This window comes from Saccostrea echinata, unplaced genomic scaffold, assembly GCF_033153115.1.
Source record: "Saccostrea echinata isolate AGI-Se365-2 ecotype Australia unplaced genomic scaffold, CSIRO_AGI_Sech_v1 ptg000053l, whole genome shotgun sequence".
Taxonomy (NCBI): domain Eukaryota; kingdom Metazoa; phylum Mollusca; class Bivalvia; order Ostreida; family Ostreidae; genus Saccostrea; species Saccostrea echinata.
The window spans coordinates 2,780,581-2,806,913 of record NW_026889802.1 but is presented as its reverse complement, the minus strand read 5'-3'; the positions used below and the strand labels follow the sequence as shown (position 1 = coordinate 2,806,913).

The 26,333-nt window shown below is 32.8% G+C and overlaps 1 long non-coding RNA gene across 1 annotated transcript; it reads left to right on the top strand.

Annotated features, from left to right (window-relative positions):
• The first annotated feature begins 785 nt into the window (after positions 1-785).
• On the top strand, positions 786-19,375 carry LOC133204399 (uncharacterized). Its single transcript, XR_009723576.1, has 5 exons — positions 786-806; positions 8,482-8,637; positions 17,522-17,649; positions 17,756-17,859; positions 18,534-19,375. It is a non-coding gene; the product is annotated as an uncharacterized LOC133204399 (long non-coding RNA).
• Positions 19,376-26,333: the final 6,958 nt, after the last annotated feature.

The window sequence follows — 26,333 nt, the reverse complement described above, 5'->3', positions numbered from 1 at the left end:
AGCGGGAGTTTGAAAGCTTTTTAAGCGTGAAGTTAACGACGATCTCCGATTTTTTTTTATGACATCCGAAATCAATAAGACATTCAGTATAATAAAATAAATAGTGCACGTTTTTGAGGGTAACAGTTGAAATTGACACCCCTCGGAAAACCATTGTCAACCTCCGCTGACGCGTCGGTTGACAATGGTTTTCCTTGGGGTGTCAATTTCAACTGTTACCCTCAAAAACGTGCACTATTTATATAATATATATATATATATATATATAATCCGGACTTCTTGGTTAGGGAACCCACTTAAGCATTTATATATCGGTCTGGGACACCGATGGATTAAGCAGACTTTTTCCGGTCTCCCTAATATTTTAACTGATCATTAAGGCAGTGTACTTTGTGGTAAGATGACTGATGTCCTGAAATAAGACGCTTTCGTAATTATTTTTTTCAATGCAATTATAATTTCTGCATTTTTTATTCGCATAGCGAGAAATAATTAAATTATTTATAACCCGGCATATATTTTCATAGGAATATATATATCTATTAAGTCGCCCAGAGAAAATGTGTAATATTAATCAAAATCCGCTATATATGAATAGTTTTAATTAATATCCCATTTAGTTTAATCATTTCCTATATTTTCTTACCCTTCATTCATTCGTGAGTTCAGTATTTAAAATTTCGAAAATTCATGGTCTACAAATGACTCATGTTTGTCTGGCAATAAGTTGCCTGGTTTCCGGTCGACCTGGAGAACCAGAAAAGAAGACGATGGCAGACGCCTCGAAGTGCTTTGGATCCTTTTTCGTAAGTATAAATCTGTTACTTACTATCATTTGTAGCTGTTTTTTTTATGTTTTATACGTCTTTTGTATATTATTTTCCCCTTTTTTATACGACGCGCTTGCATAGCGTCAATATTGACTTACAGCGAACGTCGAGGAAATTCTGAATACACATTTTTAATTTCTTTTCATTCATAATGATACATCTTTTTAAAAATCATCAAATATTTATTTTAATTAATTATTAAGTTTGTGGATGCTCATGGTTTGACGTTCGAAACATGGATATGATTGACGCATTATTTAAAGAAGCTGATAGTAAGCGCGGGGGGGGGGGGGGTTCTTGTGTACGAGAATCTGAGATTTGTGTTTTGAGATACAATAACAAACGATTCTACAAAAATTAATGCAACACAAACCACTTCCTTCCTTTTATGACACTCTTTAGTTTTTGAACAATGAGTAAAATTTGGTTTAAGATTTGAACAAGACTTACAATGTCATATATTGTCAAAGACTACTTCTACAATTACATGTTCAAGAATTTAAGGTATTGCAGAGGTTTTTACTCTATTCTGCAGTTTTCAATGATGTAAAAGTTTCTGTCTATAATTTTAGATATTATAAGTAAAGATATGTTATTTTGTAGTAACAATAATTTGGCTATTAATTCATGTAATTTTCTAAGGTACTACATTTGATAATTTTTAGGTATAAATATTATTTTTTAATATTATGTCATAATCTGTTTTATCAGCATATATCATAATTATATTAATAACAACTCAAATATGAATCTGAGTCTTCAAGGTCTTTAAGTGTATAATTCCTTTTCACTGCCTATAAAGCATTAAAATAAAATTTGTTATGTTCCCCAGAAACATAATTTTAGGAGGTAAATCTATTATTCATATTTTAAATTTAAAATCCTGGATGAATATGAAATTTCTATTACCATAAAAAACTGTTCTTGAAACAGTTTCTATATATCCCTTCCCCCTCATGTGTGCCAAAATTTAGTAAAGGTGAAATAATCATTTTTTTTTTGGCTAGATATTGCTTTTGTTATACATAAAATATACATAACACAACTCACAAAACTGATTTAAAAAGGACCCAAATCCTGGGAGCTTAAGGGGGCTTTTGTCCTTTACCCACTGGGGCCACAAGGTGGCCCTCACTGGCTCAGACCCCATTATTAGCCTGTTGAACCCCCCTTTAAAAAATCCTGGGTCTACCAAAGATAATTTTGAAGTCTTTATATGAAATGATAGAATGTATTTATTAGCAAAAGAAAAAGGATATAAAACGGGGGTAGTGTACCACAACTACCCAATTTAAAAAAAAAATCAATAAAATTCTAAATAGAAGATTTAAATGTCAAAAAAGCTTCAAGATAAGTATACATACATATTTTTGTTGTATGATACATGTACTTACATGTATAATAACTCTGCTAATTGGTGTATTAATAAAATTCGGTTTACTTGTACTTTTTCTTACTTATATGCCTCTTTGGGGCACACTGTACCAATTAGTGTGTTATGAAGTACTTTTATTAGTATTTTTAATTACTACTTACTTATCACAGGCACTTGTTTCAGTAATAAATTTTTTAACCCATAGTATAGTAATAACGCAATATTATTATACTATGGGTTAATTTTTTTTTTATCGAATCAAGTGCCTGTGTTACTTATACCTTTTGGGGGGGGGGGGGGGGGGCATATGCCACCCACAAGATTTTTCCAGGACTCAATCCTGTGCAATCCTTAAATTAAAATCATTAATGAATGAATATACATTTTGGTGGGTTCTGGTGCATCCTTGAAGTCATTTTTCACATATGAAATAAAGAAAGTCTAGCAGTGTTACTTTAAACAAATGAATTATGATCTACTCTGTTTCAAAAATAATATTTTTGAGGGGAGGGGGGGGGGGGGGGGCTTGTGTCCAACATTCCCCACCATTACCACTTCTCTGTTCCTACGGCCCTCTATTCTACTGTACTGCTACCCTAAGAGGGGATAATAGTCTGCTCTTGGGATAGTCAGGTTGAACTGAATTCCAGCAACACAAAGTAAAACAAAGATAAATATTTGATGTGAAATTTTATTTACAAGGAATAAATGAGAATAAATGAGAAACATGTACTTCCAGTTGTACTCAAAATAATGGGAAAAATGTGATTTATATGATTAATGAAAATTTGAAGGAGCTTAAAATTTTATTAAAAATTACCTATAGAAGATATGGATTTTAGAGAAATCCGTTGAATTTAGATCGGGTTCGAAATTCTTAATGTTCTCAATATGGCGCCTAAGTAAATGCAAAGATTTGGAGAGAACCAAAAAAAAAAAAAAGGTAAGTTATTAGGAATTCATTGCTCTCATAATTTGTACCGAAGTCAATATGGAGTGGTCAGAAACGGGAAGATGGGCTAAGTTGCCAAGAACAGTGGACGTAAGAACTCACACAGCAGGGGTGTGCAATTACAAAAAATAGTTACTAGCCGGTATAGCCCGTCGGGCTAGTGGCAGTAACAAAGTTACTAGCCCGAGGTTGCCAGTCACTAGCCCATTAACTACCGAAAACAATACATGTATAAGTATAACAAAAAGGTTAAAAAAAAAAAACCATTTAAGTTGAAATAAATAAAACAAATAATGGTTTGCGCTTTTTTCTCCCTATTTTTATCGACTATGATAATCAGGGACCTATATACTAGGTCCCTGCTATAATTATTATGTCACTGAAACGACTGGCGATAGCAACACACAAAACATATAGGTTAAAACGAATTAAAGATTATGATTTTACAACAAGGTTAATTCGTACATCAATTCAGTCGCTGTAAATATATGTATACTTTCGTTTTAGATTTACCAGTGTTTACTAGCCCGACGGGCTAATGCAGTATAGATTTATGATAGCCCGATCTCTAAAATTGGTAGCCCCGGGCGTCGGGCGATGGTAATTGCACACCCCTGCACACAAGACAATCGAAACAAACAAGTATGGTTAGAATAATGTCCGTCGAACTCAGTAACATGTATACATGTAACAGGAATGATGCTAAAAAAAATTTAAAAGGCATGCTCCATAAACTGATTAACTGAATGTAAAATAAATCAATTAATACCTTGCAAATGAAGAAAAACTCGAATTCATTTAGAAAAAAAAAGTGTTAAATATGATATTTTCTCTAATCTGCTAACAGGGACCTATATACTAACAATATATAGGTCCCTGCTGCTAATTACAACCAAATTTTGCTATTATTTCCAAATAGAAAAGCCCAGGCTCTTGATTTTAAGACCTAGAAAAACCCCTGTATGTTAACAGTACATGTATCACCGTTGGGTGAGCGCAGATGGTGGAATATTGGATACATATTCAGTTTTAACTTTAACCCCTTTGAAATATGTTTTGGGATGTGTAAAAATGCTGTGTTCTGATTGGGCAGAAAAATATTTACGTGTATATGATGTATACTTATGGCAACTTTCAGTTATCGTTCTTGACTTCCATTTTTGGAAATCGTCCAGACCTGATAATGTGCCAAATAAATAATAAATATGTCGTCAGTAGTCAAGTAAAGAGGTGATATTTCTTTTTTATTAGCTAAATTATGTAACAATGTCATTAATTTGAAATCAATTTCACAGGTATCATTTGCAATGAAGCGTAACTAACTAATCCCATCGTCTTTCTGCACGAGATAATCATGCCACATTGTGTACACAAACTGTAATTAGTATTTTTACGTGGAATCCAATTTCAGTGTGTTAAAAACTACAGGTTTTAACTTTTTCTGTAATGATAACCTACTACATTAGAAAATGTTCGGTAATACATTACAGCCATAAAAAGTGCTTACCACATGTTTATAGCTATGTATTGGTAGGCAGGTGTATGTTCATGACCATCGGAAAGAATTTTTATTTTTCTCACTCTTGAAATTTTTTGGATTTTTCTTCGAGGCATGGTGATGAAAGTAATGGTAAAACAACCAGTTTTGGAAAAGAAATTAGCAGTATTATAACAGCTGGCTTTGCATATAACATTTAGAATTAGGGATCCCAAGGGGGGGGGGGGGGGGGTAGGATAGTTATTCAATTCGTTTCGCCAAGCTGTCAGGGAACCACACCTGGATGCCTTAGGGCTCTCAATTGTCTATAATTAGGGCCATTCAAGGGCCCCATTCCTAATTCAAAAGAGGTACCTTTCTTCCCAATTGAATGTGTTAATTTTCCCAATAGTCATTTATCCCCAAAATTAATGAAAATATGGTTGGATCTGTAATAACTAAACTTGCTATTCATATTCCTCTGTATTACAAAACAAAAATTTAGTTCATAACAAAGACCAGAAACCCAGTACAGTGGACTCCGGATATAACGAGATGCACGGGACTTATTCAGGACCCTACTTTCGTTTTGTGTACATGACTTGCATTTCGAATTTATACTTTTCTCTTTGTTGCCAGCTTACAACGACAGATTATGGTCCAATATTCATTATAACATGTGAAATTAATTAACACACACAATAATATTGAAATTGTCTAATTAAAAATTATTTATTTTAAAAAAAAAATTGTTAAAGTACAAACCAGCAGAGCTACAGTCTCATCAGAGACTTCTGGTTTTGACACAAGTCATCAACATATTGACTTCATTTTCATACCATGATGTCATAAACATGCAGCAAAATGTGAAGATTTAAAGAGGCTGGGGGGTTGTGGCCATTTTTAGACTATATTGATCTCCATTAGAAGAAGAGCTCCATATGAAGATATAGAAAATGATCAAATTTTAAAACTAAAATTTTTTAAATTTTTCTTTGCCAAATGATAGTTCACAGCTTAAGATACCATATCTAAAAACAGGGTTCGACACTAACTTTTTAAGGCTTTAGTCCAGCCGGACTAGTGCTTCATTACTTTTACTAGTCCGCACGCGATTTTATTAATCCGTCAAAAAAAAAAAAAAAAAAAAAAGAGGAAAAAAAAAGAAACATCAATGTTTTTTAACATTAATTTAACGTGACAATTAATATACGTATTATTTTTTGAAATAAACAAAGTATTTACGTGAAATATTCATTGAAATCTCGCAATCAGCAAGTATACGATCGTATTACCGATCTCTTTTTTTTTTTTTTTTTTTTTTTTTTTTGTCTTTACATTACATCCAAAACGTCCAACATCTTTCTTAAAAGTGTCATACTAAATCATGATTGCTAAAACCTGATACTTCATATCGATCAGTCGAAATTGACCCAGCATTGCGTAACTACCCGCCAAAAGCTAGAAATCTAAAAATACACGCGGGGTTTTCCAGTAAAAGTTGTCGAGAATCGGACATCGGTAATTTATTGATATTGTTTTTCAGAAATTTTTATTGGTCCGTTCGGACTTATTAGCCACATATTTTATTAGTCCGAATGAAAATGTATTAGTCGGAGACTAACGGACTAAGGTTAGTGTCGAACCCTGAAAAAATTAAGTTAAATCTGGTGGTTAATTTGTGGTTAATTTCAGGGTTCGAAATTCACTATATACAACTCGCAAAACGCGAGTTAGAATTCCCCAATTGCGAGTTAAAAATTAAGTAACTCGCAAAAACTTGCGAGTTGATTTTTTTTGCATTGAAATTGTAGCAAAATTGTATAATATGACAGAACACAATGCCTTTGATTTAAATCGGTAATTTAAGTAAAAGTCACACTGTAGTTGTGTTTTGTGTATTGTACAGTAGTTACTTTTTCCTTAAGTTACATGTATTTAATTTATATGAATTTAACTTTATATGAAAATTGCGAGTAGTCTTATAAAATTGCGAGTTCACTTTCTTGGTACTCGCAATTATTTGCGAGTTGTAGTTTTAAGGAGTTTCTAACCTTGAATTTGTTGACCCCCCAGCCTCCTTAAATGTAATATGTATGCCAAATTCTATTATGATCTGAATTGTGGTTATGTTACTCCTTGTATTAGACACAAAATCCTTTAACAAATATGACTGACCTCATTGCAAAAATGGTGAGAAAAAAGGGAAAATTAAATGAATTTTGAACGAAACAAAGAAGAAAGCAAAATGGTAGTTAATTAACAGGGAAATTCCAATCTTTCAGGTGATGAAAAGGTGACTACAAAGATATTTTTACTTATATAACTAAGCAAATTTACGTTTGATCTCTTGAACTCTCAGTCTCTTGATTCAGAAATCCATGATCCCTCCAAGTCAAAATGCAGTCTTGATATGCATAATCTGTTGTTATTTACTCTCAATACCTCGAAGTGTCTATGTTTTAATGTTTACAAGTTTTCAAAAACCCCAGTCACATTTCCAAGAAAGACCAACGGGTGACAGTTTTTGAGGCAAAAATACCTTCTCAGGCAACAGTCAGCTATTCATCTGCCATTGTCTTGCCCGAATTTGACCTCTTTTTTTTGTCAGCCTATTAATTTTGTGTCTGTTGGGCCATGTTATAATTTTCTCTGCATCGGTGGTCGATTCCTTCAATTGAAGCAGTCGTACAATAGTCTGTCGACCAACCTTCAATCATCATCCGAACATTGGTAGACAGTTCTTAAAGTCGGTCGTCGATGGGTCAACATTATTGGAATTGGGTTTTTGTAAATGTTGGCTGATGGTGAAAATCAAACTGTGGCTTAGTGAACGATGATTGGGCGACTATTGGCCAACTTAGAATTATCTAAATTTTGAAAATTACCAGTGTTCTTAGGAATTAATGTGACTGCTCCACGTCGCTCGATACTACTGTCGGCTGATCATGTTTTTAAGCTGACGATACGACAAAAATTTGATTTGCCTGACCATCAGCTTAAATGTGACCTAGGCATAACTCTGCACACTTTACTGAACACAAACCCACAACACATGATTGCAGTCCTGCATACTTTGAGGTATTGAGAGATACCTATACTAAATGTAGAAATCTTCAGTGAGCAGTGTTTAAAGCTTCCTTTAATTCAAACAAAGGTGTGATGGGGGGGTGGGGGTGGGGGCTTGTGATTAATTCCAGATAGGTGAACTTGTTACGTGTCTTTGAGATCAAAGACTGTTGAAGGAGTGAACAAAATAGTAGTTTAGACTATATGAATCAGCCTTGACAGTTCAGTGGTTAGAACATTTGACTAGTGAAACAGGTGTCCTTAGTTCGATTCCAACCTTTTATTTTCTTTATACATTCCTTTTCTACTACAGTAGGTTACAGATTAAAAAAAAATGTATATTTATATTTTAAAAATGTGTTTGTTATGACTTATTCACAAACAAAGGTGGGGTGGGGGTGGGGGCTTGTGATTAATTCCAGATAGGTGAACTTGTTACATGTCCTTGAGATGAAAGACTGTTGAGGGAGTGAACAAAATAGTAGTTTAGACTATATGAATCAGCCTTGACAGTTCAGTGGTTAGAACATTTGATTAGTGAAACAGGTGTCCTTAGTTCGATTCCAACCTTTTATTTTCTTTATACATTCCTTTTCTACTACAGTAAGTTACAGATTAAAAAAAAATGTGTATTTATATTTTAAAAATGTGTTTGTTATGACTTATTTACATGTTAAGGAAAACATTTAGATTTTAGAGTGATTAATAATCTGTTAAGAGAGGTACTTTTGAGTTTGATTAAAATACCTGTAATTATGAAGCTTTTATTTCCCTACAGATGTCAACAATGAAAATGAAACAAACCAATCAGTGGATCGAATTAAAAGTTTTGGTAAAAGAAAACAGTTGCATATACATGCTAACAAGAAAGAACTTACATGAAGAAGTGTTGTACAACTATGAGAATGGAAGGAGGATTTGGTGTTTAATTGAGGTAATTTAAAGTGTTGATTCCTAGGGCTGTTTGTTTGATGAAATTAAACCATTAGAATATTTAGTTTTGAAGAAATTTAAAATAAAATTATGCATGCAATTCCATTCAGGTGAGTTTTGTGACCAAAAGTCATCTTTTTCCTGATATTTTATCACAAAATTTTGTAAGAATTACAGTAAAACATGCTTATAACAAAGTGCCAGGGATGGAAAATTTTGCTTCATTATAAGTGTAATTCGTTTATATATCCATTAAGTTTACAATATATTTTAAAGTCACAGGGAATAAAAATCACTTTGCTCTAAGAGTCAATTCATTATAAGTGTGTTAGCTATAAGCGTGTTTTACTGCATGTAGAAAGAATTTCAGAATCTGGTCACTTAAAGATTTTTTAGTTACACTGTAAAGAAATATATTCTAAAGGTGAAGGTAAAGTTGTTAATTATGTAACGCTGTACACATATCCACTTTGAGGTATCAATGGTAAAATACAATAGATTATGCACAGCGGGTCTGCATTTTAACTTTGAGGGTTTTGAGAGATTGAGAATTAAGAGATCAAGAGAAAATTTGCTAAGTTATATAGGGAAAAAATCTGTGGATCTTTTCACAAAAAATCTTACAACATATTTTTATCTTAAGTGAAAACTTATGATAAAAATCGTTTTTACAAAAATTCTTAAGAAAGTCGTAAGTGCAAAATCTGTCATAACTTTACGAGAGCCCCAACCCTCTCTTAAGTATTTTAAAAATGATTTTATTGTAAAAATATAACCGCAAAAACCAAAATACACATTAAATTGAACTTTGTAAAGCAACTTACAATAATATTTTATATTTTTTTCACAATCATTGTCAAAAATTTAAGTGAATTACACTACAAAATATTTACGATGTAAGTTTCACTTATGACCTTCTTTTACGTCAGACTTTTGATTGTGACATAGATTTTAAACTTCCTTGCTTCACAAACGATTGCATTCGATATTTGTTGTCAATAATGTTTGTTATGCTGATAAATGTTAAAAACTAAGTTTTATTTTTATTTTCACCCACTTATTTAAGGATTATAAAGCATATTGAAGTCGTTGCTAGGGATGAAGTCTGTCGTAAATAAAATCTTAACTTCAATCTGCTACGAATGTGTTCTTGTCGTAAGAAATTCTTAAGTTAAAATCTTACGCAAAAACTTAAGTTTTTTTGTGAAAAGGGCTACTAGACCCAAGGCTAATATTTCAAGCAATCAAGAACGTCGAAAGATCGAAGTTTGAGCCATTTGGAGTTGCCTGTAGTAAGGAAATGTGTTGCTTAACTTTATAATATCTGAGAATTTTCATACCTGTAATGACATAATCCCCCTGTTATTCTGGCATTCCCCCCTCAGCCCCCTTTAGCATAGCTAGAGGAATCCAAGACACCCTTCTACTTTTAAAATGTCCCATTTCTATTTCATTTCTTATGGATAACCCTGAATACCTGGTCACCTCAATAATTATTTTAAATTTCAAGGATCATACATATATCTCTGGTCCCCTTAAAGCTGACATGAAATCATGACCCCCAGGGGTAGGGTGGGGTCACAATGGAGGATCAAAGTTTAACATCTATTAGGTGTATATAGGAAAAATCTTCAAAAATCTTCTCAAGAACAGCAAAGCTATGATTGGTCATATTTATATGGAAGCATCCTCAGGTGATATTGGTTCAAGTTTGTTCAAATCATGACCCCGGGGTAGGGTGGGGCCACAATGGAAGATTAAAGTTTTAATTAACATAAAAGTATATAGGAAAAATCTTCAAAAATCTTCTTCTCAAAAACAGCAAAGCTATGATTAGTAATATTTATATGGAAGCATCTGTAGGTGGTGTAGATTCAAATTTGTTCAAATCATGACCCCCGGGGGTTGGGTGGGGCCACAATGGATGATCAAAGTTTTAAATAGGAGTATATAGGAAAAATATTCAAAAATCTTCTTCTCGAGAACAGCCAACTTTTGATTGGTCATATTTATTTGGAAGCATAATCAGGTGGTGTAGATTCGAGTTTGTTCAAATCATGACCCCTGGGGGTAGGGTGGGGCCACAATGGACGATCAAAGTTTTACGTAGGAATATATAGGAAAAATCTTCAAAAATCTTATTCTCAAGAACAGCAAAGCTATGACTGGTCATATTTACAATGGAGCATCCTCAGGTAGTGTTCAAATCATGACCCCCGGGGATAGGGTTGGGCCACAATGGACGATCAAAGTTTTACATAGGAGTATATAGGAAAAATCTTCAAAAATCTTCTTCTCGAGAACAGCAAACTTTTGATTGGTCATATTTCTTTGGAAGCATCCTCAGCTGATATTGGTTCAAGTTTGTTCAAATCATGACCCCTGGGGGTAGGGTGGGGCCACAATGGGTTATCAAAGTTTTACATAGGAATACATAGGAAAAATCTGTAAAAATCTTCTACTCAAGAACAGCAAAGCCATGATTGGTCATATTTAATTGGAAGCATCCTCAGGTAATGTACATTCAAATTTGTTCAATTCTTCCCCCCCCCCCCCCCCAAACCACTTTTATATTTAAACTTTTCAACCTTTCAAGACTGAACTGATTTCTGCTTTTTCCTAGCCATAGTGCTCAGGTGAGCGATGTGGCCCCTGGGCCTCTTGTTAAGATTGTATTGATAATTTGCACAAAATCTCATAATTAAAAGTTCTCTCTGTTTTTATTAGAGGCACGCTTTAATTGTTTACCAGTCAAAGGTCACTGACACGACACGTAGAAATGGCTTCAATTAACGGGTACATGTAGTCTCATTATGACAAGAAAGGACAAATGCAAGCATTTGATATCCTGCATTTAGATAAAATGTGCAGTAAATATTATATTAATTTTGAAATCAAATGCATTGGATAAATGTAGATGTATAGTATTTATTGTACTACGTAAATGTTTACAAATCAGAAATTCGTTGTATAATGGTGATAGCGTAGGTTAAATATTGTACAACTAGTCTATAAAAGACAAATAGTGAAAACGACATGAAAAATTAATTTAAATTTCAACGAATATTCGACTATCATTAGACTAAAGCCTCCAACTATTCGACTAAGCTGTTCGAATAAAATTGACATCCCTAGTATATATGAAAGTAACATTGGTAATTGAAATAGTTCTAACCGTGTACCCAAATGTAAAGTGAGGAGATTCTTGAAACCACTCATGTATGCTTACACGAGAGGGAGAGAGAGAGAGAGAATGTGTGTGTGTATACTTGTATGAAAATGCAAAAAAGTATTTATCCACAATCTTGCAGGTAGGGTTTCAAGTAATCCTTACAGATTCTCTTAAAATACAAGAAATTGTATAGGTATCAAATTTTATACTACCTAGGGAAAATTTTCAAACTGGATGGGCTTCCTATACATACATATAAAACAGGCACGTAGCACTGTTTCTCAAAATGTGTATATGCGATGGGGAGCAGGGGGCAGTAAAATGATTGATAAGCCAAAAAAACCAAAACAAAAACAAAACTTTCGGCACTTAAAAATTTGGAGGGGTTCAGAAAAATGCCGAAATACTTGGGGGAAAAATGAAAAAGGAAAAAAGGGATTGAAAAAAATCCGTAGTCAGGGGGAGGACAGATTCCATTCATACTATCATTTTCAGAAGAAAAATATTTGAGTATTCAATACAGTATCGTTGGATGAGAGTGGGGAGAACCAGCCATTCTTTAAAAAAAAAATCCTTACAAAATTAACCATTAAAGACAGGCCTGTAGAACGCGGGGATTGGGGATGCCCCCTCCCATTTTTCCAGAGCATTTTTTTAGCTTGTCAAAGATTTTTTAGTAAAGTGTCAATTATTTCTTCCGGCTGTCCCCTTTCAAAAACAATGCTACGTGTCTGAAAGACACTCTCAAAAAAGGGAGTATTTCCCCCCTCTTCTCCCCACATGTGTGTATATTTGTTAATTTGTGTTTTGGTTAGATGCTTTGATGTTGTGTTCTAAATAATTTTCTCACACCAAACTACTCAGTTTCGTTTTTAGATAATTACGAAAATCTGGCTTACATGCATGAAGCTATCATTAAAGCTGACATGAATTCTTAAAAGCGCAACATTTGCATCAATGTAGGACTTGTTTCATAATTAAAAAATTATATATGAAGCCTGTAATGCAATATAATATAACACACAAAGAATGTTTGTATATTTATTAGATCTAGACAATTTTCAGTTTCACTTCATGAACAGCTATCAGACTTTTTTTTAATGATTTTTTTATTTTTTATCCAGTCGCGTAAATACTAATTCCCCTTCTCACTTTTGATATTTTCCCTAGCTGACCAAAATCTGATCAGCACGGACTAAGTGTATTTGAGTGCTAGGCTGTATGATGACATGACAACATCTTTACTGTTGAGTATTTATAGAGTTTATTACATTTTTCTGCGATGCATATTTCAATGAAATACAAGGTGTAAATCACTCGGCATGTGCACATCTTCGAACGGGTACAGTGGTCTATTTTCCAGGTATGAATAAGTTTACAGCGTTCGACGCGTTCTCTCGGTATGCACCATTATATTTGCATATGGACATGCATATCAAATATGCTGGTTGTTTGTTCCATTCTTACAATAGATAATTGCAAATTGTTTGTACAATTTTTACTGTGAATTATTCCAAGTTAATTATGCTATATATCTGTATATTGGCATGCTTTTAAAAAACATGCACAACTATGTTTTTTTCTTCCAAACTTGCATTTATATTATTCAAAACGATACTTATAAATATCTTTATGACTGTTTTTATATCTGCTGTGGTTTTGAAATGTTTTCATCAATTCATGTGTTCCCAGATACTTTACTGTCGGAGATGTGCACGCATCGATAGCCAAACCAAAAACTCACTCAAGTGTAACAAAGGCATTGGGGTATATATTGTTACAATAACACAAGGTATCTGAAAGAAATATGGCAGAAAACGGCTAGTTGGTATGAAACAAGTCATACATTGATGCAAATGTTGTGCTTTTAAGAATTCATGTCAGCTTTAATGATAGTTTCATGCATGTAAGCTAGATTTTTGATTTATAGGATTAGTTTATTCATCAGTTTTAAGAAAAAGTGAGGAATCATTGCTTAAATGTAATTGATTAATGTTTTACATGCTTAAATATAGAATATCCAAGGTTGTGCTCAAGATGTGGGGGCCAGGGAAATTCCCCATCTGTAATTACTTAATCCCCCTGTCATTCTGGCATTGCTTCCTCAAACCCCACTAGAGGAGGAATCCAAGACACCCTTCCACTTTTGAAATGTCCCCTTTCTATTTCAGTTCTTATGGACAAACCTGAATACCTGGTCACCTTAATAAAGATTTTAAAGTTCAAGGATCATATATATATCTCTGGTCACCTTAATAATGGGTTTTATGCTAGATTTTTGTTTGATACATTTTCATTCACCAAATTGTACCACCAATTTTTTTCCTTTTGAGTTTTGCAGATCATTGTGACATTCTAGATGAAAATTGGGTATTTCATGACCTTAATAAAGATTTTTGAGTTAAACGAGTACTTGTATGAGGGTTGTCCAGAAAGTTCTTAGACAAATGCCATAATTTTCTTGATATTGACCACTCTGCCAAATGTTTACAACATAATTTTAATATAGACCATGATTTAGTAAATATATAAAAATTAAACAATATACACTATTTCACAAAAATTATAGGTGTGAATAGATTGTATATACAAGCTGCACAGCCCAGTATGACATTAAGTTAGTTTCATGATAATGTCAAGAATATGGATTTTGAATTTTTAGCTCACCTCAACGAAGTTGGGGAGCTTATGTAATACCGTCAGTGCAGGCGTCCGCATCCCAGGTTAAAGTTTTTGGAGCAGATTTCTTTTCAAGTACAGTCAAACCTCGTTATCTCGAACTCAAAGGGACAAAGAAAATACTTTGAGATAACCAAGGATTTAAGATATTCAGGGTAAAATACTTAAGGAATAAGCAGATGGGACTTCAAAATATAACTTCGACATATCCATGGTATTTGAGATATATCCGTGTTCAAAAAACAGAAGGTTAGCTGTACTTCTATGCCCTATATTAATCAGAGATGCATGAAGGATGCTTCTAGTATGTTTCATTATACCAGTCAAGATTTCAGATGCTGCAAATTCAGCTAAAAGGAGCATTTCCAAGTAACTATGAGCCCTATATTGACCAGACTTGCATGGATAATACATATAAGGATGCACACTACCGGACTTGCTTCAATTACTGGATCTGACCTACATTTTCCAGATGAGTGACCAGATTAAAGTTTTTTAAGCAGGTTTCATTTCCAAGTAACTATAAGCCCTAGGTTGAACAAACTTGTACAAATGATACATCTTAGGATGCACACTATACTTGACTTCCTTCAGATGCTGAATATGACCTACATTTTCCTTCCGGATGAGTGACCAGGATAAAGTTTTTGGAGCAGATTTCATTTCATAGTAACTATAAGCCTGGTGTTAACCAAACTTGCATGGATGATACATCTAAGGATGCACATTACTGGACTTGCTTCAGATGTTGGATCTGACCTACATTTTCCAGACAAGTGACCAGGTTTAAAGATTTTTAACAGGTCCATTACCAAGAAATTATAAGGGCAATCTGGACCAAACTTGCATGATGATGCATCATGGGATAAACACTCTCAAACTTGCTTCAGATGGTGGATTTGACTTACATTTTCTGGATGAGTGACTAGTTTAAATTTTTTAGGTAAGTCCATTCCCAAGTAACTGCAAGCCCTATTAGACTAAAATTGCATAAATGTTACATGTAGGGATGCAGACTTCTAGATTATTAGTTTAGTGTGGGACTTTGCCTTACTTAAAGACAACATTTGTTGAGGTGAGCTCTGTTATCTCTTATTACCTATGATTATCAAGTATTTGTGGTGCACATACAATTTTTTCTTGATTTAGCCACATGCACTGCTAGTGTGTGTGTGATATTTACATATAGACCATAATGGAGTAAATTTTTAAAATTCAATAAACAATAATTTAAGAGTATCATCAGTATGCACACTTCCTGTATATAGCTGCAGAGCCCAGTCCGATGTTGCGTTTTATTTATTACACATTATTATGCTTCCTGTCAGTTTGTCTCTATATAATCAATACCCAACTATTTTCGCATAGTGTTCTAAGGAATTATATATCGTAAACATACTATGCCGAAATAGCTAGTGCGTGGCTTCTTTTTCTGAAAAAAATCGAACAGCTCCCACGCCATGGATCGAACTCACGACCCCGACATCATCAGTCTGACTCGCTACCGATTACGCCACAGACGACATTGTCTAAAGCACTGTATTATAATATAAATAAACTTAGTTTCAAATATTTTACACTTAAAGAAAAAAAAATAAACAAATTAATTTTCTAAAATAGTTTCTTGCAATTTTTTCCCCTTCACTCAACTAAAATTCTCTGAAACTACATGTATCTGTACATGGATCATTCAAAATTAAAGAAAAAAGATAATGTACATGTAGCACAATGTGACGTCATGATAGGGGTGTACTAACATGAATGTAAGAAGTGATGAAACATTGGAAATGGAGAAGATGTTGTCGTTTTTATACAGCAGTCAGCATAATAATAACAATAGTGTTGTACTTTGCATGCACTATGCCTAAATAGTAGTCAGGGTTTGACACATAGTGCACTCGCCTCCGGCTCGTGCACCATGTGTCAAACCCTGACTACTATTTAGGCATAGTGCATGCAAATTACAACACTATTATATAATCATGTCATAATTTTATTTTCATCAAATAACAGTAACAGTAGTTTTCCACTTTTTGTACTGTCTTTCAAATTGTACTCTCCTTTGAAAAATCATATATACCAATTTCAAATCAATGACCTAAATATATTCTAATAATTTTTAGATGTTTGTCAATGAATAATTAGTTTGTCTCTGACATCGTTTCAACCATATTTTAGATAATACATAATTTTATGATTGGACGCTGTTCCATACGGATGGCCGACATCGCTTTTTCTGTCAATTTTTGAAACATATTTGTTGCAGTTTTTTCTTAAGGTCAAGAATTAGTAAATGAAAGGAGCCTACAGTTTCTTTAATTTGAGAAATAGATTCCTTTAATGACTATAACTTGGTCAAATAAGGTGTATTGGGGCATAACTTTTAGGTAAACAAGATTTAAAAAAATCATATTTTAAGCTGTTATTTTCAGTGAAAAATTAAGAAAACCTGTCATGAATATGGGAGTTTTTTTCCATGTCAGACAAAGGAAATGTATCCAGATTGCCTAGTATACTGTCTCTAAGAAAACTGTAATTTGTATGTTCTTAGCCTTTGAGGTAAAAAGTTTAATTTAACATATACCATATAGCTGAACTCAGACAATTAGTCACCAAAATATTTGTCTATTGATGACAGGAAAGTTCTTAAATTTCTCTGCCATTGACATTAGGTGTGTAACAGGAAAATGCTGCATAAGCAAGAACAGGATTTGAACCCAGCCCTCTGTATCACTAATCAGGTGCTTTAGCATGTTTATTAACTGAGTGATCTGGCGATGGGGATCAAGCCTGTCTGATCGCCAAATTCCTCCCTCCTTAAATTGTATTTGCCCTTGAAGACACAACTCAAGTTTTTTTTACCCCTGGCAAGCCTTTTACCTGCAAGTCGAGGGGTGATCAGTGGCACCAAATAAATATGGGATGGACCAAACCAGGATTTGAACCTAGGTCCCCTGAATCACTAGTGTAAGTTTCTTTTTAAAAGGAATAACATTTTAATACACATAGTAAATTAGAATTTCATTTTTTTCAGGAAATGGATAAAAAATTGGTATGTGTCGAGCAACTATAGCAACCTGATAGAAGGGTAAATTAGAAAGTTCAGATTACATTATGCCAACAGAGATGATAACAATGCCAACCAAGCTAAAAGTTGTCCAGGTTAGAATTTTTTTTTTCAATAAATTACAATGTATGTACATTTAATATTTTCATATCAACTTACATGTATGAAGGTTGTTATTTTTTTTATATACATGTTGTGTAGGAAAACTTTTGTATTGGAGACAAGACAAGTTAATGACTTAATGATAGACTCACTGCAGAGAGAGATGTTGGAAAAGTGGATTTTGTTAACAAAAGGAAGATAAGGTAAAATATGAGAGGAGTTGTGAGTTTTGTATGACACAGTACTATTTGTTAACCAAAAAATTAATCTGAAAAATCTTGAGAAATTTAACTAAAGAAAACTTCATGAAAAGGAGCACATGCACATAAGGGGAAGCAACCTATTGAAAATTATCTTGCAGCTGTTCTCGGGTCAAAAAGTGATTTAGGATTAATAACTTGTATGCATATACATGTATATAAGGAAAATCTACATAAGAGAAGAAAGGGGGTGCATCTAGATAAACAATTTTATTTCTCTATGTTAAATAGCTGACATTGACTGTGTTCTTGATTTAAAAAAATACGTACATATGTTGGGGTAACTTCAACTGAATGTTAACATCTACTTTAGTTCATCGAAACTTGTGGACAGGATCATATGATCCTGCATGTACTATTTAAGCCTTGATTTTTTTTTTTAACTTAGATGCTTAATTCAGCTTTGACAACTGAGTGTGTTGAACATCATTATCAAAGATTCCATTCATTTAAGATTTTATGTTGGTTAAGAAATGTGTCATTTAGGGAGATTTGTTTTTTTATACATGTGCATAAGTTATTTTGTAATTATTTTATAGCAAAGTAAATTTTTCAATTATGATTGTTCTAAGTTTTAGAGATTACTAGAGATTTTTCTTTTCTTTTTTTTTTTACAGATCAAGGCTGCCAACCTTTGAGAGATACACTTCAAAAAGAGTGTTTAAATTCAAGACATTCAGTCACAGTACTCTGTAAATATTATAAAGTAAAAGTTATTTATTTAATTTGGAAAAGCATTTGAGAAACAGAGGATGTGAAAAGACTTTGTCCATTTCAAGCTATCTGTTGTCAAGTACCAGGAATATGTGGATTTTATTCAACAACTTTATTATGAATTTGAATAGCAACTTTCAATGTCTGGAAGCTTTTTTATCAGTAGGGATGTAGATGTGAAATTATATAAAAATTATTTTTTAAAAGATATTAATCAAGAAAATTTTTGTAGATTAATAACAGGTAAAATTTGTAATGAGAGATCTTTTATTGATCATTTGCAGTAGTAAGCGACAGTTGTTATAATTATACCCCCACTCTGAAGTAGGGGGGTATACTCATTTACCCTTGTGTGTCTGTCTGTAACAATTTTTTGTCGCAGTTTTCTCAGCAACTACTCATCAAAGATGCTTGAAATTTTGACACTCTCTTTGACAAGGCATGCCATATTGTGGGATTCATGAGAGTGTATATTCACATCAGAGCGGGGGTATTACTAGTGAGCATTGGCTCACAGACTTCCTGTTTGCTGAAGTTTGTGTTTGACTTTCATGTCTTTAACATGATATGGCTTAAGGATATGCGCAGTATAGTTTGAACTATATTTTCTTATTCTCTCTATAATTTAAGAAATCCAGTATTTGAAAGATCTTTGTGCAATTTTATGATACCTGGTAATGCTTGCACACCTTATCTGAATCAAATTTTGAAGAAAATACCACATAAAACATTTTTTTTTGGGGGGGGGGGGGGATTTTTCTTTTAAAAAAAGCAAGGGTTTTCATCATTTGATATTTTTTCAAAACTCCTGATACATGTAATGTATGCTGATTTTTTTGTCAAAGAACACCTAATGGTATCATGATTTTCAATTATATTTTCTCTGAAAATTATCAGTTGGAAGGTTCACTGTAAAGTGCATGTACATTGCATATGACCTTAAAAATACTGTGGTGGCAAAAGACAAGAATTATTTTTTTCAGTTTTGGTACATGTACTATATTATTATTTCGTTAACCTGTCAATTTTAGATCAAATGAATAAAGGTTAAAAACTATTATTTGACTCTTTGTTTTCGTGAGTTATCTAGAGCAGGCTCATAGCAACAGTTTCAAAAGAAAAAAAAAACCAAACTGACCAAAAGTGGGGGGGGGGGGGGACTTCCCGAAATTATCTGACAAGCAAAAAAGAAAAGGTGATTTACTGTCCAAATCCTGGAATTTGCCAGTGCTGGACCTTACAACATCAAAAAGTGGAGGGGGGGGGGGGCATTCAGCATCTAAAGGGAAACTTACTATAGCAAAATACTATAACCCCCACCCCCACCCCCCGCATTCTACGGGCCTGCTAGAGACATGTAATAGTCTATTTTAATCAACATGTGAATGCAAATTTCAAATGGTTTATCAACTAATATAGATAGATGTATGTTGGAAAGGACCAAGAGAATTTTGTAATTATATAGATGTACATTATACAGCTGACCATATGATCTGAAGTTGACATTAAAAATTGCAAAGTTGTAGAGTAAAATCAAAATTTGTGCCCCAAATTTTGTGATGACAGTGGCATTTTTCTTTTTAAAAAAATTTATGAGTTTAAGTGAGCTTTAATGATTTTTATCTCACATGAGCTGAAAGCTCAAGTGAGCTTTTATGATCACCTGTTGTCCAGTGTCTGCCCATCTGACTATCCACTTGTCTGTAAACTTTTCACATTCGACTTCTCAGGAACCGCTAGGCCATTTTTAACTTAGTTTACTTATGGGGGGCCCATAAGTAAACTAGCGCATGTGAAACTACTATTTGCAACTGTTAAATAATTGGTACCTCTAAAAATACCCATTATTATATATTATACATTTCAAAATTATAAAGACCAATAGCGCTTTTGAATTAGATTCAGCACGTACTGTTGAATTGGGTTCTTTGGATATAGGAAAGGGAATTTTTTTTCCAGATATTGTGTGTTGTTTTACTAAAATTTACCTTGAATTTGTTACAAAATTTTATTTACACACGTTTTTCTATACATTTGCTATCTCCAGGTCATCGCTCCACGATTTTTAAAAAGTTATTTGTGTGTATCAAACTATTGACATTAAAATTTTAGATCCCTAAAAGCCTTTTCTCGACATATTCAGCCATATTTTGTTTTTAAAAACTAGAAATAAAATTGCAGTTTTGCTAAAAATTTTATTTGAAACATTTTTGCGTATCGGACAATTCCCTGGTGTTTGGAAACATACTCATGTAATTTCTGTCTTTAAAACAAATTCATCAAGTTAATTACATACCGGTATCCTTATTATGCTGCATAGGAAAAATCTTTGAAAGAATATAATGTTCAAATACTTTGTAAATTGTTATACAAACTACATTATGGCAGGTGCGTAGCCAAATAAAAGTGAAGTATACGAAGAGGACGACGGGGGTGGGGTGGGGGTTAATTTCCAGTTTTCACAAAAAACTATATTAAAAATATTATCAAATTAGCATGGTTTAACTATGCTACAACAAAAAGTGGATGGGGGCAACCACCCTTTCAGTGAACATTTTCAATAGTCAAAAGTTAGGTTTGGAAAAGAATAGGCAGGGAACCCTCCCCCCCCCCCTCCCCCCCCTCCCATACTACATGCCTGCTGGTGAGGGCCCAGAAGTTTCTGAGTTTTACCAAATACATGTATATCATTCATTTTCTTGCAAAATAAAAATTATGTCATTTATCTTTTGTTAAGAAATAGAAGACATAATATTTATTGTTTTAACGCAAAGTTAATACTTCTACGGAAACTTAGTGTACATGTAGTTTAGGCTAAATATCTAATCGATATTTGGTATCATACTCTTTTCTATCGTTCAACAACTTGTATACTTAATGTTAATTATTAACAAAAAATATCGTATTTTAAATCATATACTACATGTAGTAGATCATGACATTCAAGGATGTGTCTGAAATTTTATTTTTCAAAGATCTTTAAAAAATATCAAAAATTATCAATGTATCAAAGAACGAATACAAGTTCATGAATGCTTTATTTAAATTTGGCAATGATTTAATAAAGGACTTCAAATTTTATTATATAGTAATGATTATATAAAATTCAAAGCGCTCTTCAGCAGTATGACACAAAATAATTAGAAATCCGAATATTTGTTGGATGGTACTGAGATTTTTTCTTCGAATAACTCTCTCTCTCTCTCCCATAGATTTTATTTATTTATTCATCTATTATATTTATTTGTTTATTTTTTACAATTATGTGTATCCACTTGCATATTTGCGTATAGGCAGCTACGCGCCTATGTGGGTTTTTAAGAAATCATTAAACAGTCACGCAGTTAAAAGAAATTTATCATAATAAATGGTTTGTGTTAAACAATAAAGAATTCGAATTAACTTGTTTTGCATTTTGTGATAACAGCAAGACATTCAATACGGTTTATTTAAAAGATCAAGAGACAGCATAGATTTGCGGGTGAAGTTCTTACCCTGGTACCTTGTTGACTAATTATCTTTTCAATCAATCGCAACAGATCGAAAATAAATTTTCAGTATATTTAGTGAGAAGGACGGAGGCTGGAGTTCCCCAGGGCTCTATTCTTGGACTTCAACTTTTCTTACTTGATATACAAGACCTACCAGGTGGTCTATTGGGTACCTCTAGGATATTGTCATATGATGCATGTTCGTGTCAAACACCTTTCAAAACGTGCAGAACTTAGAAAGGCTGAGAAATCACGACTTATAAATGAAGAATGGCTAAAAACGACTTGTGAAATTTAATCCCAATTACCAAGCTAAAATTATTAATATTTTTCAGCAATGAAGATAAAATATATAATTGCACTTAGTGTTGAATAATCAGCAAATCGATCCTTCTCTTGGTCACTATCATCTTAGACTTACATTCTCAAACCCTGGGGAGTGGAAAAACCACACTGACAGTATTATACAAAAGGCTTCCAAAGAAATTGCAGTTTTTCGTAAATTAAAAGGTTTACGTATCGTGACTTCTTAGCTTAAATGTATTCTAGTATTACGTTTACACATGTAAGACCGATACCACTTTTGGAATATGCATTAGAAGCATGGAACAGCATCTCCGCAGCTGCCCTGAAAGGCCTGATAAACTTCAGCAAGAAGCTGTACATATTGTAACTGGCGTTCCTGTTTATCGTGCCTTGCAAGATTTCAAGTATTTTGTGCTGCCACGGTATATTATTCTTAAATTGAATCATTTAACTATTCTCTGTTAAATTTTAGTTCACTATAACCTTACAACTGTAAGAAAAAAAAAATGTCCACCTAAGCCAGATTTAGTACTTACGAAAATATACACTGGTCACCTTAACTCACGTGAAAGGGTTACAAAATATTAGGGAGACCAATTTTTTTGTATATTTTTACCTACAAGTTTTCTGTAAAATTTAGCGTTAAAATGGTAATTAATAAGCCCAAGTACCAACAAAAATGCATTTGGTTTTTATTTCAAAGCATAGGGGAAAAAGATAAATTTTGTCTACTTAAGCCAGATTTCATGGCATTGGTCCCCTAACCCAGAAATCAGGATTATATATATATATATATATATATATATATATATATATATATATATATATATATATATATATATATATATATATATAATTTAAATTTGATAAAGATACATCAAATAAGTTTGTAAAATTATCATAAGTGATTCTGAATGGATGTATGGATGTAAAATTAGAAGGCTTCAAAGATGTTTGACATCCCTCGACCTGCTGAAACATGTTCTTGTTTCCTTCCAGTATTCTTCCTCTGACGCCAATCCGGCTCTGATGTGTCCCCTTTCTCCGGAGAAGTGTCTGTTTCTCTTCAAAATATACTTTCCTGTTTTCACACGTTCTTCCGCAGTTAGTATCAGACTTTTGTCATGTTTGATGACGTGAAATCCCCGTTTGAGATGTGTATAGTAACAGTGTGGCACACGCTTTCAGTGGACTGTTACAACATGTCCACTTATAGCTATAGATCGTCACCTGACTATCTACGCCAGTACTTTGATTTTAGTTCATACATGTACATACAAAAGCTATCCGAATGAACTAGACATTTTTTTTCTATTTCTACCTTTAATATTAGTTGTAGGGCTAAGGATTCTGGACAAGGTAGCAGGCATCTTGGAGCAGTCATTAAGTATTTTACTACACCTCTTTGCTACTATCCTTCTCCAACATTTTTCCCTGCTACAATGAGATATTTCTACTGTTCTACCAGAGCAAAAACTTGAGACCAATTGACTTCTGTGAGAAACAGGGCAATTACTCTTCAAAAATTTGAAGAGAAAACATTTTACTTTGTATTGATCTTTTTAATCGGTAAATTATGCAAAATTTCTAACTTTTATCTTAATGATCTCTTTCTTTATAGGCTTTGACTGATTTTAGTAAAGATTAAAAATGAAAAACATAGCAAAATATCGTCTGTTCCATAACATTTTGACAGCATTATGATTTTTTACAAATTTTCTTTCGGTATTAAAATAATAATTTTGTGTGATGACATTTTATTTCCTACTTCATGGTAAATATCCCTTTCATATAATTTAATATAATAAATAAATGTTTCTTTCTGATCGATAGACTAAAATGCTGTTGATTTTATTTAGATAGTAATATGCACCGATTAATAAATAAAAAAAAACGCAGTTATTACGGTATACTGCAATCCTAACAAAACTTTTCATATATGTACCGGGTATATATATATATATATCTTTTTATTATATATGTATTTTTCATTACCATTTTAGAATTAATAGAATAATTACCACTAAGAACCTGAGCAAACTATTATATCTCGTTCACGTGTATGCTATCTCGATATTCTTTTTTTTTCGGTATCAAAAGGCAATTCACAATGTATTTTTCATTACTTATATGTTATTCTTGGTCCTTTTTAAATTGGTATTCACTATTAACAATATAACCAAATATTTCACATCTGTGAGAATTGTATACTACCTAGGTTTTTTTCAATGTCAGAAGTTGGCCGTGGTACTATAAATGTTAATCCATCAAATAACATAAATTGATTAAATCTCAGTTAATCACCGTATGGTGAAATCTTTATCAAACTTTCAAGTAATTAAGGTTGATTACAAGTACATTTAATATATTAAGTGTCTTCTGTGACGTGTCTTAATATCCAATTTAAAAGGAAAAAGTCTATGAACAAGAAAATTTCCATTGTTTAACTTACAGAAATAAAACAGGACAACAAACAAATGTATGTTCTTTAAATATCGCACTGGTATTTGATAGAGGCTGTGTTACATCAAATCAAGTTTTTTTTCTTTTCTTCTCTGTAAATTACACGCTAAAACATATGAACATTTCATCGTGACAGTGTAATAGAATGACGAAATTTTCACATCAAAGGCCATTATTTTTACACTTTTTTTCTATGCAATACATGTGTCTATATTTTCAAAGGATGGACTTTGTCATTTATTGTTAACCTAGAGAAATTTCTTACTCACTTCTGATTCTGATGAACCATTTTTGTCCTTTTCATGGTGTTTCAAACGCTGGTTATTGTTTCTTTAAAGACACCATTTTTCACTATTTTTTTTTTTTTAATCTTTTCAATATGAATTTTATGTATAGCAAACACCAAGAGAAACAACTCTATTAAGGAAGCTCTAACCACTAATGAAAATGCTTTCTAGACATTAAGAAAATTATATCATATCTATACTTATAAATTAATAAATTTTGCAAATAAACTCCGACACGGGTGCACCAGAGTTCTTACTTACTCCTCTAAGAATACACTAGATATACAAGATGATATCCGTAAACTATATTTAGATTTCACTCGCAGAGTTAGTATCGTACATTAAATTAAAAGTCTACCCTCATTTTCTATAAACAACCATGAAATAGCAAAAACATGAGTACGGTGGCGTTTCCGGTTGGCGGATCAAAGTTACTGGCAATTTTTAATGACACTAGCAACAAGCAATCGATTATTTATTTCATAAAACGTCATCACTGAATTATTCAATCAAAACTTGATTTAAATGATATAAAAGAAATAAGTTGTGATACCCGATTAAAAAGGGAAATGTGCAAATTATTTTCGTCATTCATCGATCTTAATATTGACAGAAGCTTCTAGAACATCATATAGCATCGAGCCCGATGTTAAAAAAAACGAGGCTATTATGCTACATTAACATAAAAAAAAGCTTTTGTGTGAATGGTCATTGAAATAATGGTAAATCATTGATAACACTCTAAGTTTTGAATATATCTATATATTGAAGGACTATTGTATATATGTAGTAGGTTTTCCTAATAAATTTATCGGTAAAATCCTCACAGAGAGCATCGTGGCAACGAACCCGAAGTACAATTTGTACTTCGTAATAAACTTGCTTACATGAAAAGAGAAAATTAATGAATAAGGTATTGTTCAAATACAATCAAAGCTGTAAAATTTTGTGCTTAAATTACATTTCAGTTATTTTTCTGAATACAGTCCTTTGTATCAAATACTCGGCCTATTCATAGGACGTTTAAAAAAGCTATTTTTTACACAGGTACTTGAGTCTTGGTTTATCAATAAGTATGTACCTTATTGATACATGTACGTAAAAAAAAAAGTAAAGTACATTTTTTACCTATCGATAAGGTACATACATATTTATA